Genomic DNA, 19,120 nt, shown 5'->3' on the forward strand with positions numbered 1-19,120 from the left:
ACCGTGCGTCGGCCCCGCCCGACAAGCCCCTAGGGCGGGCGGGGCTTCCCGGGGGACCTATTTGCAACGCCGGGAAGCGCGGGGCAGTCCATGTGTGCGGCCTGGGGACACCCGCAGGTGTGTGTGCTCCCCCCTGGCCGGCCGCTGCGGCTAGCCAGCACCTGGGGGCTGTTGGCAGCGCCCCTGGGCAGCCTCCTAGAGCCAGGGGTCTGGCAGGCTCCGGGGGCAAATGGACTACGGAAGCCGAGAGGGGCCCGTCCGCGCCAAAACCCAAAACGCGCTGCGGCCTCCAGGGAGGGACACAGGGGACACAAGTGGCTGTGTGGCTTGCAGTACCCGACCAGAGGGAGGGAGGTTGGCTGGCTGCTGAGGCGCAGCAGGTGTCCGCCCTTCGGGAAGTGCCCGTGGATGCTTCGGGAATGGGGCCTGCCAACTCAGAACCCCCGTTCCCTGTGGCTGCAGCCGGCCAGGGAGCTCCAGGGTCGGGTGCGCCGCGGGCCTGGGGGGCTTCTTGCCTGTGTGCAGGGCTTCTACGCACAAGGTGGCACCTCATCCCGGCCCAAGGGTGGTGGCAGGAACCCAGGTGGCACTCGGGGACTCAGCAGGGCCTGCCCCCGGGGCCTGCCCGCAACACCTGATTGCCCGCGGGCGTGTCCGTCCACCCTCAAAAAGTTCTGCTGGGACAGCCCTGACCGAGCTCCGAGCTCCTCGCCCTTGGACCGCCCCAGTGGGCTTCAGGAGTGGGTGTGTGCCAGCAGCAGCCCTCCCCACTCACCCACCGTGCGTCGGCCCCGCCCGACAAGCCCCTAGGGCGGGCGGGGCTTCCCGGGGGGCCTATTTGCAACGCCGGGAAGCGCGGGGCAGTCCGTGTGTGCGGCCTGGGGTCACCCGCAGGTGTGTGTGCTCCCCCCTGGCCGGCTGCTGCGGCTAGCCAGCACCTGGGGGCTGTTGGCAGCGCCCCTGGGCAGCCTCCTAGAGCCAGGGATCTCCAGGCTCCGGGGGCAAATGGACTACGGAAGCCGAGAGGGGCCCGTCCGCGCCAAAACCCAAAACGCGCTGCGGCCTCCAGGGAGGGACACAGGGGACACAAGTGGCTGTGTGGCTTGCAGTGCCCGACCAGAGGGTGGGAGGTTGGCTGGCTGCTGAGGCGCAGCAGGTGTCAGCCCTTCGGGAAGTGCCCGTGGATGCTTCGGGAATGGGGCCTGCCAACTCAGAACCCCCGTTCCCTGTGGCTGCATCCGGCCAGGGGGCTCCAGGGTCGGGTGCGCCGCGGGCCTGGGGGGCTTCTTGCCTGTGTGCAGGGCTTCTACGCACAAGGTGGCACCTCATCCCGGCCCAAGGGTGGTGGCAGGAACCCAGGTGGCGCTCGGGGACTCAGCAGGGCCTGCCCCCGGGGCCTGCCCGCAACACCTGATTGCCCGCGGGCGTGTCCGTCCACCCTCAAAAAGTTCTGCTGGGACAGCCCTGACCGAGCTCCGAGCTCCTCGCCCTTGGACCGCCCCAGTGGGCTTCAGGAGTGGGTGTGTGCCAGCAGCAGCCCTCCCCACTCACCCACCGTGCGTCGGCCCCGCCCGACAAGCCCCTAGGGCGGGCGGGGCTTCCCGGGGGACCTATTTGCAACGCCGGGAAGCGCGGGGCAGTCCGTGTGTGCGGCCTGGGGACACCCGCAGGTGTGTGTGCTCCCCCCTGGCCGGCCGCTGCGGCTAGCCAGCACCTGGGGGCTGTTGGCAGCGCCCCTGGGCAGCCTCCTAGAGCCAGGGGTCTGGCAGGCTCCGGGGGCAAATGGACTACGGAAGCCGAGAGGGGCCCGTCCGCGCCAAAACCCAAAACGCGCTGCGGCCTCCAGGGAGGGACACAGGGGACACAAGTGGCTGTGTGGCTTGCAGTGCCCGACCAGAGGGAGGGAGGTTGGCTGGCTGCTGAGGCGCAGCAGGTGTCAGCCCTTCGGGAAGTGCCCGTGGATGCTTCGGGAATGGGGCCTGCCAACTCAGAACCCCCGTTCCCTGTGGCTGCAGCCGGCCAGGGAGCTCCAGGGTCGGGTGCGCCGCGGGCCTGGGGGGCTTCTTGCCTGTGTGCAGGGCTTCTACGCACAAGGTGGCACCTCATCCCGGCCCAAGGGTGGTGGCAGGAACCCAGGTGGCACTCGGGGACTCAGCAGGGCCTGCCCCCGGGGCCTGCCTGCAACACCTGATTGCCCGCGGGCGTGTCCGTCCACCCTCAAAAAGTTCTGCTGGGACAGCCCTGACCGAGCTCCGAGCTCCGAGCTCCTCGCCCTTGGACCGCCCCAGTGGGCTTCAGGAGTGGGTGTGTGCCAGCAGCAGCCCTCCCCACTCACCCACCGTGCGTCGGCCCCGCCCGACAAGCCCCTAGGGCGGGCGGGGCTTCCCGGGGGGCCTATTTGCAACGCCGGGAAGCGCGGGGCAGTCCGTGTGTGCGGCCTGGGGACACCCGCAGGTGTGTGTGCTCCCCCCTGGCCGGCCGCTGCGGCTAGCCAGCACCTGGGGGCTGTTGGCAGCGCCCCTGGGCAGCCTCCTAGAGCCAGGGTTCTGGCAGGCTCCGGGGGCAAATGGACTACGGAAGCCGAGAGGGGCCCATCCGCGCCAAAACCCAAAACGCGCTGCGGCCTCCAGGGAGGGACACAGGGGACACAAGTGGCTGTGTGGCTTGCAGTGCCCGACCAGAGGGAGGGAGGTTGGCTGGCTGCTGAGGCGCAGCAGGTGTCAGCCCTTCGGGAAGTGCCCGTGGATGCTTCGGGAATGGGGCCTGCCAACTCAGAACCCCCGTTCCCTGTGGCTGCAGCCGGCCAGGGGGCTCCAGGGTCGGGTGCGCCGCGGGCCTGGGGGGCTTCTTGCCTGTGTGCAGGGCTTCTACGCACAAGGTGGCACCTCATCCCGGCCCAAGGGTGGTGGCAGGAACCCAGGTGGCGCTCGGGGACTCAGCAGGGCCTGCCCCCGGGGCCTGCCCGCAACACCTGATTGCCCGCGGGCGTGTCCGTCCACCCTCAAAAAGTTCTGCTGGGACAGCCCTGACCGAGCTCCGAGCTCCTCGCCCTTGGACCGCCCCAGTGGGCTTCAGGAGTGGGTGTGTGCCAGCAGCAGCCCTCCCCACTCACCCACCGTGCGTCGGCCCCGCCCGACAAGCCCCTAGGGCGGGCGGGGCTTCCCGGGGTGCCTATTTGCAATGCCGGGAAGCGCGGGGCAGTCCGTGTGTGCGGCCTGGGGTCACCCGCAGGTGTGTGTGCTCCCCCCTGGCCGGCTGCTGCGGCTAGCCAGCACCTGGGGGCTGTTGGCAGCGCCCCTGGGCAGCCTCCTAGAGCCAGGGGTCTCCAGGCTCCGGGGGCAAATGGACTACGGAAGCCGAGAGGGGCCCGTCCGCGCCAAAACCCAAAACGCGCTGCGGCCTCCAGGGAGGGACACAGGGGACACAAGTGGCTGTGTGGCTTGCAGTACCCGACCAGAGGGAGGGAGGTTGGCTGGCTGCTGAGGCGCAGCAGGTGTCAGCCCTTCGGGAAGTGCCCGTGGATGCTTCGGGAATGGGGCCTGCCAACTCAGAACCCCCGTTCCCTGTGGCTGCAGCCGGCCAGGGAGCTCCAGGGTCGGGTGCGCCGCGGGCCTGGGGGGCTTCTTGCCTGTGTGCAGGGCTTCTACGCACAAGGTGGCACCTCATCCCGGCCCAAGGGTGGTGGCAGGAACCCAGGTGGCACTCGGGGACTCAGCAGGGCCTGCCCCCGGGGCCTGCCCGCAACACCTGATTGCCCGCGGGCGTGTCCGTCCACCCTCAAAAAGTTCTGCTGGGACAGCCCTGACCGAGCTCCGAGCTCCTCGCCCTTGGACCGCCCCAGTGGGCTTCAGGAGTGGGTGTGTGCCAGCAGCAGCCCTCCCCACTCACCCACCGTGCGTCGGCCCCGCCCGACAAGCCCCTAGGGCGGGCGGGGCTTCCCGGGGGGCCTATTTGCAACGCCGGGAAGCGCGGGGCAGTCCGTGTGTGCGGCCTGGGGTCACCCGCAGGTGTGTGTGCTCCCCCCTGGCCGGCTGCTGCGGCTAGCCAGCACCTGGGGGCTGTTGGCAGCGCCCCTGGGCAGCCTCCTAGAGCCAGGGGTCTCCAGGCTCCGGGGGCAAATGGACTACGGAAGCCGAGAGGGGCCCGTCCGCGCCAAAACCCAAAACGCGCTGCGGCCTCCAGGGAGGGACACAGGGGACACAAGTGGCTGTGTGGCTTGCAGTGCCCGACCAGAGGGAGGGAGGTTGGCTGGCTGCTGAGGCGCAGCAGGTGTCAGCCCTTCGGGAAGTGCCCGTGGATGCTTCGGGAATGGGGCCTGCCAACTCAGAACCCCCGTTCCCTGTGGCTGCAGCCGGCCAGGGGGCTCCAGGGTCGGGTGCGCCGCGGGCCTGGGGGGCTTCTTGCCTGTGTGCAGGGCTTCTACGCACAAGGTGGCACCTCATCCCGGCCCAAGGGTGGTGGCAGGAACCCAGGTGGCGCTCGGGGACTCAGCAGGGCCTGCCCCCGGGGCCTGCCCGCAACACCTGATTGCCCGCGGGCGTGTCCGTCCACCCTCAAAAAGTTCTGCTGGGACAGCCCTGACCGAGCTCCGAGCTCCTCGCCCTTGGACCGCCCCAGTGGGCTTCAGGAGTGGGTGTGTGCCAGCAGCAGCCCTCCCCACTCACCCACCGTGCGTCGGCCCCGCCCGACAAGCCCCTAGGGCGGGCGGGGCTTCCCGGGGGGCCTATTTGCAATGCCGGGAAGCTCGGGGCAGTCCGTGTGTGCGGCCTGGGGACACCCGCAGGTGTGTGTGCTACCCCGTGGCCGGCTGCTGTGGCTAGCCAGCACCTGGGGGCTGTTGGCAGCGCCCCTGGGCAGCCTCCTAGAGCCAGGGGTCTGGCAGGCTCCGGGGGCAAATGGACTACGGAAGCCGAGAGGGGCCCGTCCGCGCCAAAACCCAAAACGCGCTGCGGCCTCCAGGGAGGGACACAGGGGACACAAGTGGCTGTGTGGCTTGCAGTGCCCGACCAGAGGGAGGGAGGTTGGCTGGCTGCTGAGGCGCAGCAGGTGTCAGCCCTTCGGGAAGTGCCCGTGGATGCTTCGGGATTGGGGCCTGCCAACTCAGAAGCCCCGTTCCCTGTGGCTGCATCCGGCCAGGGGGCTCCAGGGTCGGGTGCGCCGCGGGCCTGGGGGGCTTCTTGCCTGTGTGCAGGGCTTCTACGCACAAGGTGGCACCTCATCCCGGCCCAAGGGTGGTGGCAGGAACCCAGGTGGCGCTCGGGGACTCAGCAGGGCCTGCCCCCGGGGCCTGCCCGCAACACCTGATTGCCCGCGGGCGTGTCCGTCCACCCTCAAAAAGTTCTGCTGGGACAGCCCTGACCGAGTTCCGAGCTCCGAGCTCCTCGCCCTTGGACCGCCCCAGTGGGCTTCAGGAGTGGGTGTGTGCCAGCAGCAGCCCTCCCCACTCACCCACCGTGCGTCGGCCCCGCCCGACAAGCCCCTAGGGCGGGCGGGGCTTCCCGGGGGGCCTATTTGCAACGCCGGGAAGCGCGGGGCAGTCCGTGTGTGCGGCCTGGGGACACCCGCAGGTGTGTGTGCTCCCCCCTGGCCGGCCGCTGCGGCTAGCCAGCACCTGGGGGCTGTTGGCAGCGCCCCTGGGCAGCCTCCGAGAGCCAGGGTTCTGGCAGGCTCCGGGGGCAAATGGACTACGGAAGCCGAGAGGGGCCCGTCCGCGCCAAAACCCAAAACGCGCTGCGGCCTCCAGGGAGGGACACAGGGGACACAAGTGGCTGTGTGGCTTGCAGTGCCCGACCAGAGGGAGGGAGGTTGGCTGGCTGCTGAGGCGCAGCAGGTGTCAGCCCTTCGGGAAGTGCCCGTGGATGCTTCGGGAATGGGGCCTGCCAACTCAGAACCCCCGTTCCCTGTGGCTGCAGCCGGCCAGGGGGCTCCAGGGTCGGGTGCGCCGCGGGCCCGGGGGGCCTCTTGCCTGTGTGCAGGGCTTCTACGCACAAGGTGGCACCTCATCCCGGCCCAAGGGTGGTGGCAGGAACCCAGGTGGCGCTCGGGGACTCAGCAGGGCCTGCCCCCGGGGCCTGCCCGCAACACCTGATTGCCCGCGGGCGTGTCCGTCCACCCTCAAAAAGTTCTGCTGGGACAGCCCTGACCGAGCTCCGAGCTCCGAGCTCCTCGCCCTTGGACCGCCCCAGTGGGCTTCAGGAGTGGGTGTGTGCCAGCAGCAGCCCTCCCCACTCACCCACCGTGCGTCGGCCCCGCCCGACAAGCCCCTAGGGCGGGCGGGGCTTCCCGGGGGGCCTATTTGCAACGCCGGGAAGCGCGGGGCAGTCCGTGTGTGCGGCCTGGGGACACCCGCAGGTGTGTGTGCTCCCCCCTGGCCGGCCGCTGCGGCTAGCCAGCACCTGGGGGCTGTTTGCAGCGCCCCTGGGCAGCCTCCTAGAGCCAGGGGTCTGGCAGGCTCCGGGGGCAAATGGACTACGGAAGCCGAGAGGGGCCCATCCGCGCCAAAACCCAAAACGCGCTGCGGCCTCCAGGGAGGGACACAGGGGACACAAGTGGCTGTGTGGCTTGCAGTGCCCGACCAGAGGGAGGGAGGTTGGCTGGCTGCTGAGGCGCAGCAGGTGTCAGCCCTTCGGGAAGTGCCCGTGGATGCTTCGGGAATGGGGCCTGCCAACTCAGAAGCCCCGTTCCCTGTGGCTGCATCCGGCCAGGGGGCTCCAGGGTCGGGTGCGCCGCGGGCCTGGGGGGCTTCTTGCCTGTGTGCAGGGCTTCTACGCACAAGGTGGCACCTCATCCCGGCCCAAGGGTGGTGGCAGGAACCCAGGTGGCGCTCGGGGACTCAGCAGGGCCTGCCCCCGGGGCCTGCCCGCAACACCTGATTGCCCGCGGGCGTGTCCGTCCACCCTCAAAAAGTTCTGCTGGGACAGCCCTGACCGAGCTCCGAGCTCCTCGCCCTTGGACCGCCCCAGTGGGCTTCAGGAGTGGGTGTGTGCCAGCAGCAGCCCTCCCCACTCACCCACCGTGCGTCGGCCCCGCCCGACAAGCCCCTAGGGCGGGCGGGGCTTCCCGGGGGGCCTATTTGCAACGCCGGGAAGCGCGGGGCAGTCCGTGTGTGCGGCCTGGGGACACCGGCAGGTGTGTGTGCTCCCCCCTGGCCGGCTGCTGCGGCTAGCCAGCACCTGGGGGCTGTTGGCAGCGCCCCTGGGCAGCCTCCTAGAGCCAGGGGTCTCCAGGCTCCGGGGGCAAATGGACTACGGAAGCCGAGAGGGGCCCGTCCGCGCCAAAACCCAAAACGCGCTGCGGCCTCCAGGGAGGGACACAGGGGACACAAGTGGCTGTGTGGCTTGCAGTGCCCGACCAGAGGGAGGGAGGTTGGCTGGCTGCTGAGGCGCAGCAGGTGTCAGCCCTTCGGGAAGTGCCCGTGGATGCTTCGGGAATGGGGCCTGCCAACTCAGAACCCCCGTTCCCTGTGGCTGCAGCCGGCCAGGGGGCTCTAGGGTCGGGTGCGCCGCGGGCCTGGGGGGCTTCTTGCCTGTGTGCAGGGCTTCTACGCACAAGGTGGCACCTCATCCCGGCCCAAGGGTGGTGGCAGGAACCCAGGTGGCGCTCGGGGACTCAGCAGGGCCTGCCCCCGGGGCCTGCCCGCAACACCTGATTGCCCGCGGGCGTGTCCGTCCACCCTCAAAAAGTTCTGCTGGGACAGCCCTGACCGAGCTCCGAGCTCCTCGCCCTTGGACCGCCCCAGTGGGCTTCAGGAGTGGGTGTGTGCCAGCAGCAGCCCTCCCCACTCACCCACGGTGCGTCGGCCCCGCCCGACAAGCCCCTAGGGCGGGCGGGGCTTCCCGGGGGACCTATTTGCAACGCCGGGAAGCGCGGGGCAGTCCGTGTGTGCGGCCTGGGGACACCCGCAGGTGTGTGTGCTCCCCCCTGGCCGGCTGCTGCGGCTAGCCAGCACCTGGGGGCTGTTGGCAGCGCCCCTGGGCAGCCTCCTAGAGCCAGGGGTCTGGCAGGCTCCGGGGGCAAATGGACTACGGAAGCCGAGAGGGGCCCGTCCGCGCCAAAACCCAAAACGCGCTGCGGCCTCCAGGGAGGGACACAGGGGACACAAGTGGCTGTGTGGCTTGCAGTACCCGACCAGAGGGAGGGAGGTTGGCTGGCTGCTGAGGCGCAGCAGGTGTCAGCCCTTCGGGAAGTGCCCGTGGATGCTTCGGGAATGGGGCCTGCCAACTCAGAACCCCCGTTCCCTGTGGCTGCAGCCGGCCAGGGAGCTCCAGGGTCGGGTGCGCCGCGGGCCTGGGGGGCTTCTTGCCTGTGTGCAGGGCTTCTACGCACAAGGTGGCACCTCATCCCGGCCCAAGGGTGGTGGCAGGAACCCAGGTGGCACTCGGGGACTCAGCAGGGCCTGCCCCCGGGGCCTGCCTGCAACACCTGATTGCCCGCGGGCGTGTCCGTCCACCCTCAAAAAGTTCTGCTGGGACAGCCCTGACCGAGCTCCGAGCTCCTCGCCCTTGGACCGCCCCAGTGGGCTTCAGGAGTGGGTGTGTGCCAGCAGGAGCCCTCCCCACTCACCCACCGTGTGTCAGCCCCACCCGACAAGCCCCTAGGGCGGGCGGGGCTTCCCGGGGGGCCTATTTGCAATGCCGGGAAGCTCGGGGCAGTCCGTGTGTGCGGCCTGGGGACACCCGCAGGTGTGTGTGCTCCCCCGTGGCCGGCTGCTGTGGCTAGCCAGCACCTGGGGGCTGTTGGCAGCGCCCCTGGGCAGCCTCCTAGAGCCAGGGGTCTGGCAGGCTCCGGGGGCAAATGGACTACGGAAGCCGAGAGGGGCCCGTCCGCGCCAAAACCCAAAACGCGCTGCGGCCTCCAGGGAGGGACACAGGGGACACAAGTGGCTGTGTGGCTTGCAGTGCCCGACCAGAGGGAGGGAGGTTGGCTGGCTGCTGAGGCGCAGCAGGTGTCAGCCCTTCGGGAAGTGCCCGTGGATGCTTCGGGAATGGGGCCTGCCAACTCAGAACCCCCGTTCCCTGTGGCTGCAGCCGGCCAGGGGGCTCCAGGGTCGGGTGCGCCACGGGCCTGGGGGGCTTCTTGCCTGTGTGCAGGGCTTCTACGCACAAGGTGGCACCTCATCCCGGCCCAAGGGTGGTGGCAGGAACCCAGGTGGCGCTCGGGGACTCAGCAGGGCCTGCCCCCGGGGCCTGCCCGCAACACCTGATTGCCCGCGGGCGTGTCCGTCCACCCTCAAAAAGTTCTGCTGGGACAGCCCTGACCGAGCTCCGAGCTCCGAGCTCCTCGCCCTTGGACCGCCCCAGTGGGCTTCAGGAGTGGGTGTGTGCCAGCAGCAGCCCTCCCCACTCACCCACCGTGCGTCGGCCCCGCCCGACAAGCCCCTAGGGCGGGCGGGGCTTCCCGGGGGGCCTATTTGCAACGCCGGGAAGCGCGGGGCAGTCCGTGTGTGCGGCCTGGGGACACCCGCAGGTGTGTGTGCTCCCCCGTGGCCGGCCGCTGCGGCTAGCCAGCACCTGGGGGCTGTTGGCAGCGCCCCTGGGCAGCCTCCTAGAGCCAGGGGTCTGGCAGGCTCCGGGGGCAAATGGACTACGGAAGCCGAGAGGGGCCCGTCCGCGCCAAAACCCAAAACGCGCTGCGGCCTCCAGGGAGGGACACAGGGGACACAAGTGGCTGTGTGGCTTGCAGTGCCCGACCAGAGGGAGGGAGGTTGGCTGGCTGCTGAGGCGCAGCAGGTGTCAGCCCTTCGGGAAGTGCCCGTGGATGCTTCGGGAATGGGGCCTGCCAACTCAGAACCCCCGTTCCCTGTGGCTGCATCCGGCCAGGGGGCTCCAGGGTCGGGTGCGCCGCGGGCCTGGGGGGCCTCTTGCCTGTGTGCAGGGCTTCTACGCACAAGGTGGCACCTCATCCCGGCCCAAGGGTGGTGGCAGGAACCCAGGTGGCACTCGGGGACTCAGCAGGGCCTGCCCCCGGGGCCTGCCCGCAACACCTGATTGCCCGCGGGCGTGTCCGTCCACCCTCAAAAAGTTCTGCTGGGACAGCCCTGACCGAGCTCCGAGCTCCGAGCTCCTCGCCCTTGGACCGCCCCAGTGGGCTTCAGGAGTGGGTGTGTGCCAGCAGCAGCCCTCCCCACTCACCCACCGTGCGTCGGCCCCGCCCGACAAGCCCCTAGGGCGGGCGGGGCTTCCCGGGGGGCCTATTTGCAACGCCGGGAAGCGCGGGGCAGTCCGTGTGTGCGGCCTGGGGTCACCCGCAGGTGTGTGTGCTCCCCCCTGGCCGGCTGCTGCGGCTAGCCAGCACCTGGGGGCTGTTGGCAGCGCCCCTGGGCAGCCTCCTAGAGCCAGGGGTCTCCAGGCTCCGGGGGCAAATGGACTACGGAAGCCGAGAGGGGCCCGTCCGCGCCAAAACCCAAAACGCGCTGCGGCCTCCAGGGAGGGACACAGGGGACACAAGTGGCTGTGTGGCTTGCAGTGCCCGACCAGAGGGAGGGAGGTTGGCTGGCTGCTGAGGCGCAGCAGGTGTCAGCCCTTCGGGAAGTGCCCGTGGATGCTTCGGGAATGGGGCCTGCCAACTCAGAACCCCCGTTCCCTGTGGCTGCAGCCGGCCAGGGGGCTCCAGGGTCGGGAGCGCCGCGGGCCTGGGGGGCTTCTTGCCTGTGTGCAGGGCTTCTACGCACAAGGTGGCACCTCATCCCGGCCCAAGGGTGGTGGCAGGAACCCAGGTGGCGCTCGGGGACTCAGCAGGGCCTGCCCCCGGGGCCTGCCCGCAACACCTGATTGCCCGCGGGCGTGTCCGTCCACCCTCAAAAAGTTCTGCTGGGACAGCCCTGACCGAGTTCCGAGCTCCGAGCTCCTCGCCCTTGGACCGCCCCAGTGGGCTTCAGGAGTGGGTGTGTGCCAGCAGCAGCCCTCCCCACTCACCCACGGTGCGTCGGCCCCGCCCGACAAGCCCCTAGGGCGGGCGGGGCTTCCCGGGGGACCTATTTGCAACGCCGGGAAGCGCGGGGCAGTCCGTGTGTGCGGCCTGGGGACACCCGCAGGTGTGTGTGCTCCCCCCTGGCCGGCCGCTGCGGCTAGCCAGCACCTGGGGGCTGTTGGCAGCGCCCCTGGGCAGCCTCCTAGAGCCAGGGGTCTGGCAGGCTCCGGGGGCAAATGGACTACGGAAGCCGAGAGGGGCCCGTCCGCGCCAAAACCAAAAACGCGCTGCGGCCTCCAGGGAGGGACACAGGGGACACAAGTGGCTGTGTGGCTTGCAGTACCCGACCAGAGGGAGGGAGGTTGGCTGGCTGCTGAGGCGCAGCAGGTGTCAGCCCTTCGGGAAGTGCCCGTGGATGCTTCGGGAATGGGGCCTGCCAACTCAGAACCCCCGTTCCCTGTGGCTGCAGCCGGCCAGGGAGCTCCAGGGTCGGGTGCGCCGCGGGCCTGGGGGGCTTCTTGCCTGTGTGCAGGGCTTCTACGCACAAGGTGGCACCTCATCCCGGCCCAAGGGTGGTGGCAGGAACCCAGGTGGCACTCGGGGACTCAGCAGGGCCTGCCCCCGGGGCCTGCCTGCAACACCTGATTGCCCGCGGGCGTGTCCGTCCACCCTCAAAAAGTTCTGCTGGGACAGCCCTGACTGAGCTCCGAGCTCCTCGCCCTTGGACCGCCCCAGTGGGCTTCAGGAGTGGGTGTGTGCCAGCAGGAGCCCTCCCCACTCACCCACCGTGTGTCAGCCCCACCCGACAAGCCCCTAGGGCGGGCGGGGCTTCCCGGGGGGCCTATTTGCAATGCCGGGAAGCTCGGGGCAGTCCGTGTGTGCGGCCTGGGGACACCCGCAGGTGTGTGTGCTCCCCCGTGGCCGGCTGCTGTGGCTAGCCAGCACCTGGGGGCTGTTGGCAGCGCCCCTGGGCAGCCTCCTAGAGCCAGGGGTCTGGCAGGCTCCGGGGGCAAATGGACTACGGAAGCCGAGAGGGGCCCGTCCGCGCCAAAACCCAAAACGCGCTGCGGCCTCCAGGGAGGGACACAGGGGACACAAGTGGCTGTGTGGCTTGCAGTGCCCGACCAGAGGGAGGGAGGTTGGCTGGCTGCTGAGGCGCAGCAGGTGTCAGCCCTTCGGGAAGTGCCCGTGGATGCTTCGGGAATGGGGCCTGCCAACTCAGAAGCCCCGTTCCCTGTGGCTGCATCCGGCCAGGGGGCTCCAGGGTCGGGTGTGCCGCGGGCCTGGGGGGCTTCTTGCCTGTGTGCAGGGCTTCTACGCACAAGGTGGCACCTCATCCCGGCCCAAGGGTGGTGGCAGGAACCCAGGTGGCGCTCGGGGACTCAGCAGGGCCTGCCCCCGGGGCCTGCCCGCAACACCTGATTGCCCGCGGGCGTGTCCGTCCACCCTCAAAAAGTTCTGCTGGGACAGCCCTGACCGAGCTCTGAGCTCCTCGCCCTTGGACCGCCCCAGTGGGCTTCAGGAGTGGGTGTGTGCCAGCAGCAGCCCTCCCCACTCACCCACCGTGCGTCGGCCCCGCCCGACAAGCCCCTAGGGCGGGCGGGGCTTCCCGGGGGGCCTATTTGCAACGCCGGGAAGCGCGGGGCAGTCCGTTGTGCGGCCTGGGGACACCCGCAGGTGTGTGTGCTCCCCCCTGGCCGGCCGCTGCGGCTAGCCAGCACCTGGGGGCTGTTGGCAGCGCCCCTGGGCAGCCTCCTAGAGCCAGGGGTCTGGCAGGCTCCGGGGGCAAATGGACTACGGAAGCCGAGAGGGGCCCGTCCGCGCCAAAACCCAAAACGCGCTGCGGCCTCCAGGGAGGGACACAGGGGACACAAGTGGCTGTGTGGCTTGCAGTGCCCGACCAGAGGGAGGGAGGTTGGCTGGCTGCTGAGGCGCAGCAGGTGTCAGCCCTTCGGGAAGTGCCCGTGGATGCTTCGGGAATGGGGCCTGCCAACTCAGAACCCCCGTTCCCTGTGGCTGCAGCCGGCCAGGGGGCTCCAGGGTCGGGTGCGCCGCGGGCCTGGGGGGCCTCTTGCCTGTGTGCAGGGCTTCTACGCACAAGGTGGCACCTCATCCCGGCCCAAGGGTGGTGGCAGGAACCCAGGTGGCGCTCGGGGACTCAGCAGGGCCTGCCCCCGGGGCCTGCCCGCAACACCTGATTGCCCGCGGGCGTGTCCGTCCACCCTCAAAAAGTTCTGCTGGGACAGCCCTGACCGAGCTCCGAGCTCCGAGCTCCTCGCCCTTGGACCGCCCCAGTGGGCTTCAGGAGTGGGTGTGTGCCAGCAGCAGCCCTCCCCACTCACCCACCGTGCGTCGGCCCCGCCCGACAAGCCCCTAGGGCAGGCGGGGCTTCCCGGGGGGCCTATTTGCAACGCCGGGAAGCGCGGGGCAGTCCGTGTGTGCGGCCTGGGGACACCCGCAGGTGTGTGTGCTCCCTCCTGGCCGGCCGCTGCGGCTAGCCAGCACCTGGGGGCTGTTGGCAGCGCCCCTGGGCAGCCTCCTAGAGCCAGGGGTCTGGCAGGCTCCGGGGGCAAATGGACTACGGAAGCCGAGAGGGGCCCGTCCGCGCCAAAACCCAAAACGCGCTGCGGCCTCCAGGGAGGGACACAGGGGACACAAGTGGCTGTGTGGCTTGCAGTGCCCGACCAGAGGGAGGGAGGTTGGCTGGCTGCTGAGGCGCAGCAGGTGTCAGCCCTTCGGGAAGTGCCCGTGGATGCTTCGGGAATGGGGCCTGCCAACTCAGAAGCCCCGTTCCCTGTGGCTGCATCCGGCCAGGGGGCTCCAGGGTCGGGTGCGCCGCGGGCCTGGGGGGCTTCTTGCCTGTGTGCAGGGCTTCTACGCACAAGGTGGCACCTCATCCCGGCCCAAGGGTGGTGGCAGGAACCCAGGTGGCGCTCGGGGACTCAGCAGGGCCTGCCCCCGGGGCCTGCCCGCAACACCTGATTGCCCGCGGGCGTGTCCGTCCACCCTCAAAAGTTCTGCTGGGACAGCCCTGACCGAGTTCCGAGCTCCGAGCTCCTCGACCTTGGACCGCCCCAGAGGGCTTCAGGAGTGGGTGTGTGCCAGCAGCAGCCCTCCCCACTCACCCACCGTGCGTCGGCCCCGCCCGACAAGCCCCTAGGGCGGGCGGGGCTTCCCGGGGGGCCTATTTGCAACGCCGGGAAGCGCGGGGCAGTCCGTGTGTGCGGCCTGGGGACACCCGCAGGTGTGTGTGCTCCCCCCTGGCCGGCCGCTGCGGCTAGCCAGCACCTGGGGGCTGTTGGCAGCGCCCCTGGGCAGCCTCCTAGAGCCAGGGTTCTGGCAGGCTCCGGGGGCAAATGGACTACGGAAGCCGAGAGGGGCCCGTCCGCGCCAAAACCCAAAACGCGCTGCGGCCTCCAGGGAGGGACACAGGGGACACAAGTGGCTGTGTGGCTTGCAGTGCCCGACCAGAGGGAGGGAGGTTGGCTGGCTGCTGAGGCGCAGCAGGTGTCAGCCCTTCGGGAAGTGCCCGTGGATGCTTCGGGAATGGGGCCTGCCAACTCAGAACCCCCGTTCCCTGTGGCTGCATCCGGCCAGGGGGCTCCAGGGTCGGGTGCGCCGCGGGCCCGGGGGGCCTCTTGCCTGTGTGCAGGGCTTCTACGCACAAGGTGGCACCTCATCCCGGCCCAAGGGTGGTGGCAGGAACCCAGGTGGCGCTCGGGGACTCAGCAGGGCCTGCCCCCGGGGCCTGCCCGCAACACCTGATTGCCCGCGGGCGTGTCCGTCCACCCTCAAAAAGTTCTGCTGGGACAGCCCTGACCGAGCTCCGAGCTCCGAGCTCCTCGCCCTTGGACCGCCCCAGTGGGCTTCAGGAGTGGGTGTGTGCCAGCAGCAGCCCTCCCCACTCACCCACCGTGCGTCGGCCCCGCCCGACAAGCCCCTAGGGCGGGCGGGGCTTCCCGGGGGGCCTATTTGCAACGCCGGGAAGCGCGGGGCAGTCCGTGTGTGCGGCCTGGGGACACCCGCAGGTGTGTGTGCTCCCCCCTGGCCGGCCGCTGCGGCTAGCCAGCACCTGGGGGCTGTTGGCAGCGCCCCTGGGCAGCCTCCTAGAGCCAGGGTTCTGGCAGGCTCCGGGGGCAAATGGACTACGGAAGCCGAGAGGGGCCCATCCGCGCCAAAACCCAAAACGCGCTGCGGCCTCCAGGGAGGGACACAGGGGACACAAGTGGCTGTGTGGCTTGCAGTGCCCGACCAGAGGGAGGGAGGTTGGCTGGCTGCTGAGGCGCAGCAGGTGTCAGCCCTTCGGGAAGTGCCCGTGGATGCTTCGGGAATGGGGCCTGCCAACTCAGAACCCCCGTTCCCTGTGGCTGCATCCGGCCAGGGGGCTCCAGGGTCGGGTGCGCCGCGGGCCTGGGGGGCTTCTTGCCTGTGTGCAGGGCTTCTACGCACAAGGTGGCACCTCATCCCGGCCCAAGGGTGGTGGCAGGAACCCAGGTGGCGCTCGGGGACTCAGCAGGGCCTGCCCCCGGGGCCTGCCCGCAACACCTGATTGCCCGCGGGCGTGTCCGTCCACCCTCAAAAAGTTCTGCTGGGACAGCCCTGACCGAGCTCCGAGCTCCTCGCCCTTGGACCGCCCCAGTGGGCTTCAGGAGTGGGTGTGTGCCAGCAGCAGCCCTCCCCACTCACCCACCGTGCGTCGGCCCCGCCCGACAAGCCCCTAGGGCGGGCGGGGCTTCCCGGGGGGCCTATTTGCAACGCCGGGAAGCGCGGGGCAGTCCGTGTGTGCGGCCTGGGGTCACCCGCAGGTGTGTGTGCTCCCCCCTGGCCGGCTGCTGCGGCTAGCCAGCACCTGGGGGCTGTTGGCAGCGCCCCTGGGCAGCCTCCTAGAGCCAGGGGTCTGGCAGGCTCCGGGGGCAAATGGACTACGGAAGCCGAGAGGGGCCCGTCCGCGCCAAAACCCAAAACGCGCTGCGGCCTCCAGGGAGGGACACAGGGGACACAAGTGGCTGTGTGGCTTGCAGTGCCCGACCAGAGGGAGGGAGGTTGGCTGGCTGCTGAGGCGCAGCAGGTGTCAGCCCTTCGGGAAGTGCCCGTGGATGCTTCGGGAATGGGGCCTGCCAACTCAGAACCCCCGTTCCCTGTGGCTGCAGCCGGCCAGGGGGCTCCAGGGTCGGGTGCGCCGCGGGCCTGGGGGGCTTCTTGCCTGTGTGCAGGGCTTCTACGCACAAGGTGGCACCTCATCCCGGCCCAAGGGTGGTGGCAGGAACCCAGGTGGCGCTCGGGGACTCAGCAGGGCCTGCCCCCGGGGCCTGCCCGCAACACCTGATTGCCCGCGGGCGTGTCCGTCCACCCTCAAAAAGTTCTGCTGGGACAGCCCTGACCGAGCTCCGAGCTCCTCGCCCTTGGGCCGCCCCAGTGGGCTTCAGGAGTGGGTGTGTGCCAGCAGCAGCCCTCCCCACTCACCCACCGTGCGTCGGCCCCGCCCGACAAGCCCCTAGGGCGGGCGGGGCTTCCCGGGGGGCCTATTTGCAACGCCGGGAAGCGCGGGGCAGTCCGTGTGTGCGGCCTGGGGACACCCGCAGGTGTGTGTGCTCCCCCCTGGCCGGCCGCTGCGGCTAGCCAGCACCTGGGGGCTGTTGGCAGCGCCCCTGGGCAGCCTCCTAGAGCCAGGGGTCTGGCAGGCTCCGGGGGCAAATGGACTACGGAAGCCGAGAGGGGCCCGTCCGCGCCAAAACCCAAAACGCGCTGCGGCCTCCAGGGAGGGACACAGGGGACACAAGTGGCTGTGTGGCTTGCAGTGCCCGACCAGAGGGAGGGAGGTTGGCTGGCTGCTGAGGCGCAGCAGGTGTCAGCCCTTCGGGAAGTGCCCGTGGATGCTTCGGGAATGGGGCCTGCCAACTCAGAACCCCCGTTCCCTGTGGCTGCAGCCGGCCAGGGGGCTCCAGGGTCGGGTGCGCCGCGGGCCTGGGGGGCTTCTTGCCTGTGTGCAGGGCTTCTACGCACAAGGTGGCACCTCATCCCGGCCCAAGGGTGGTGGCAGGAACCCAGGTGGCGCTCGGGGACTCAGCAGGGCCTGCCCCCGGGGCCTGCCCGCAACACCTGATTGCCCGCGGGTGTGTCCGTCCACCCTCAAAAAGTTCTGCTGGGACAGCCCTGACCGAGCTCCGAGCTCCTCGCCCTTGGACCGCCCCAGTGGGCTTCAGGAGTGGGTGTGTGCCAGCAGCAGCCCTCCCCACTCACCCACCGTGCGTCGGCCCCGCCCGACAAGCCCCTAGGGCGGGCGGGGCTTCCTGGGGGGCCTATTTGCAACGCCGGGAAGCGCGGGGCAGTCCGTGTGTGCGGCCTGGGGACACCCGCAGGTGTGTGTGCTCCCCCCTGGCCGGCCGCTGCGGCTAGCCAGCACCTGGGGGCTGTTGGCAGCGCCCCTGGGCAGCCTCCTAGAGCCAGGGGTCTGGCAGGCTCCGGGGGCAAATGGACTACGGAAGCCGAGAGGGGCCCGTCCGCGCCAAAACCCAAAACGCGCTGCGGCCTCCAGGGAGGGACACAGGGGACACAAGTGGCTGTGTGGCTTGCAGTGCCCGACCAGAGGGAGGGAGGTTGGCTGGCTGCTGAGGCGCAGCAGGTGTCAGCCCTTCGGGAAGTGCCCGTGGATGCTTCGGGAATGGGGCCTGCCAACTCAGAACCCCCGTTCCCTGTGGCTGCAGCCGGCCAGGGGGCTCCAGGGTCGGGTGCGCCGCGGGCCTGGGGGGCTTCTTGCCTGTGTGCAGGGCTTCTACGCACAAGGTGGCACCTCATCCCGGCCCAAGGGTGGTGGCAGGAACCCAGGTGGCGCTCGGGGACTCAGCAGGGCCTGCCCCCGGGGCCTGCCCGCAACACCTGATTGCCCGCGGGCGTGTCCGTCCACCCTCAAAAAGTTCTGCTGGGACAGCCCTGACCGAGCTCCGAGCTCCTCGCCCTTGGACCGCCCCAGTGGGCTTCAGGAGTGGGTGTGTGCCAGCAGCAGCCCTCCCCACTCACCCACCGTGCGTCGGCCCCGCCCGACAAGCCCCTAGGGCGGGCGGGGCTTCCCGGGGGGCCTATTTGCAAGGCCGGGAAGCGCGGGGCAGTCCGTGTGTGCGGCCTGGGGACACCCGCAGGTGTGTGTGCTCCCCCCTGGCCGGCCGCTGCGGCTAGCCAGCACCTGGGGGCTGTTGGCAGCGCCCCTGGGCAGCCTCCTAGAGCCAGGGGTCTGGCAGGCTCCGGGGGCAAATGGACTACGGAAGCCGAGAGGGGCCCGTCCGCGCCAAAACCCAAAACGCGCTGCGGCCTCCAGGGAGGGACACAGGGGACACAAGTGGCTGTGTGGCTTGCAGTGCCCGACCAGAGGGAGGGAGGTTGGCTGGCTGCTGAGGCGCAGCAGGTGTCAGCCCTTCGGGAAGTGCCCGTGGATGCTTCGGGAATGGGGCCTGCCAACTCAGAACCCCCGTTCCCTGTGGCTGCAGCCGGCCAGGGGGCTCCAGGGTCGGGTGCGCCGCGGGCCTGGGGGGCTTCTTGCCTGTGTGCAGGGCTTCTACGCACAAGGTGGCACCTCATCCCGGCCCATGGTGGTGGCAGGAACCCAGGTGGCGCTCGGGGACTCAGCAGGGCCTGCCCCCGGGGCCTGCCCGCAACACCTGATTGCCCGCGGGCGTGTCCGTCCACCCTCAAAAAGTTCTGCTGGGACAGCCCTGACCGAGCTCCGAGCTCCTCGCCCTTGGACCGCCCCAGTGGGCTTCAGGAGTGGGTGTGTGCCAGCAGCAGCCCTCCCCACTCACCCACCGTGCGTCGGCCCCACCCGACAAGCCCCTAGGGCGGGTGGGGCTTCCCGGGGGGCCTATTTGCAATGCCGGGAAGCGCGGGGCAGTCCGTGTGTGCGGCCTGGGGACACCCGCAGGTGTGTGTGCTCCCCCCTGGCCGGCCGCTGCGGCTAGCCAGCACCTGGGGGCTGTTGGCAGCGCCCCTGGGCAGCCTCCTAGAGCCAGGGGTCTGGCAGGCTCCGGGGGCAAATGGACTACGGAAGCCGAGAGGGGCCCGTCCGCGCCAAAACCCAAAACGCGCTGCGGCCTCCAGGGAGGGACACAGGGGACACAAGTGGCTGTGTGGCTTGCAGTGCCCGACCAGAGGGAGGGAGGTTGGCTGGCTGCTGAGGCGCAGCAGGTGTCAGCCCTTCGGGAAGTGCCCGTGGATGCTTCGG

This window comes from Lepus europaeus, unplaced genomic scaffold (assembly GCF_033115175.1).
Source record: "Lepus europaeus isolate LE1 unplaced genomic scaffold, mLepTim1.pri SCAFFOLD_39, whole genome shotgun sequence".
Taxonomy (NCBI): Eukaryota; Metazoa; Chordata; class Mammalia; order Lagomorpha; family Leporidae; genus Lepus; species Lepus europaeus.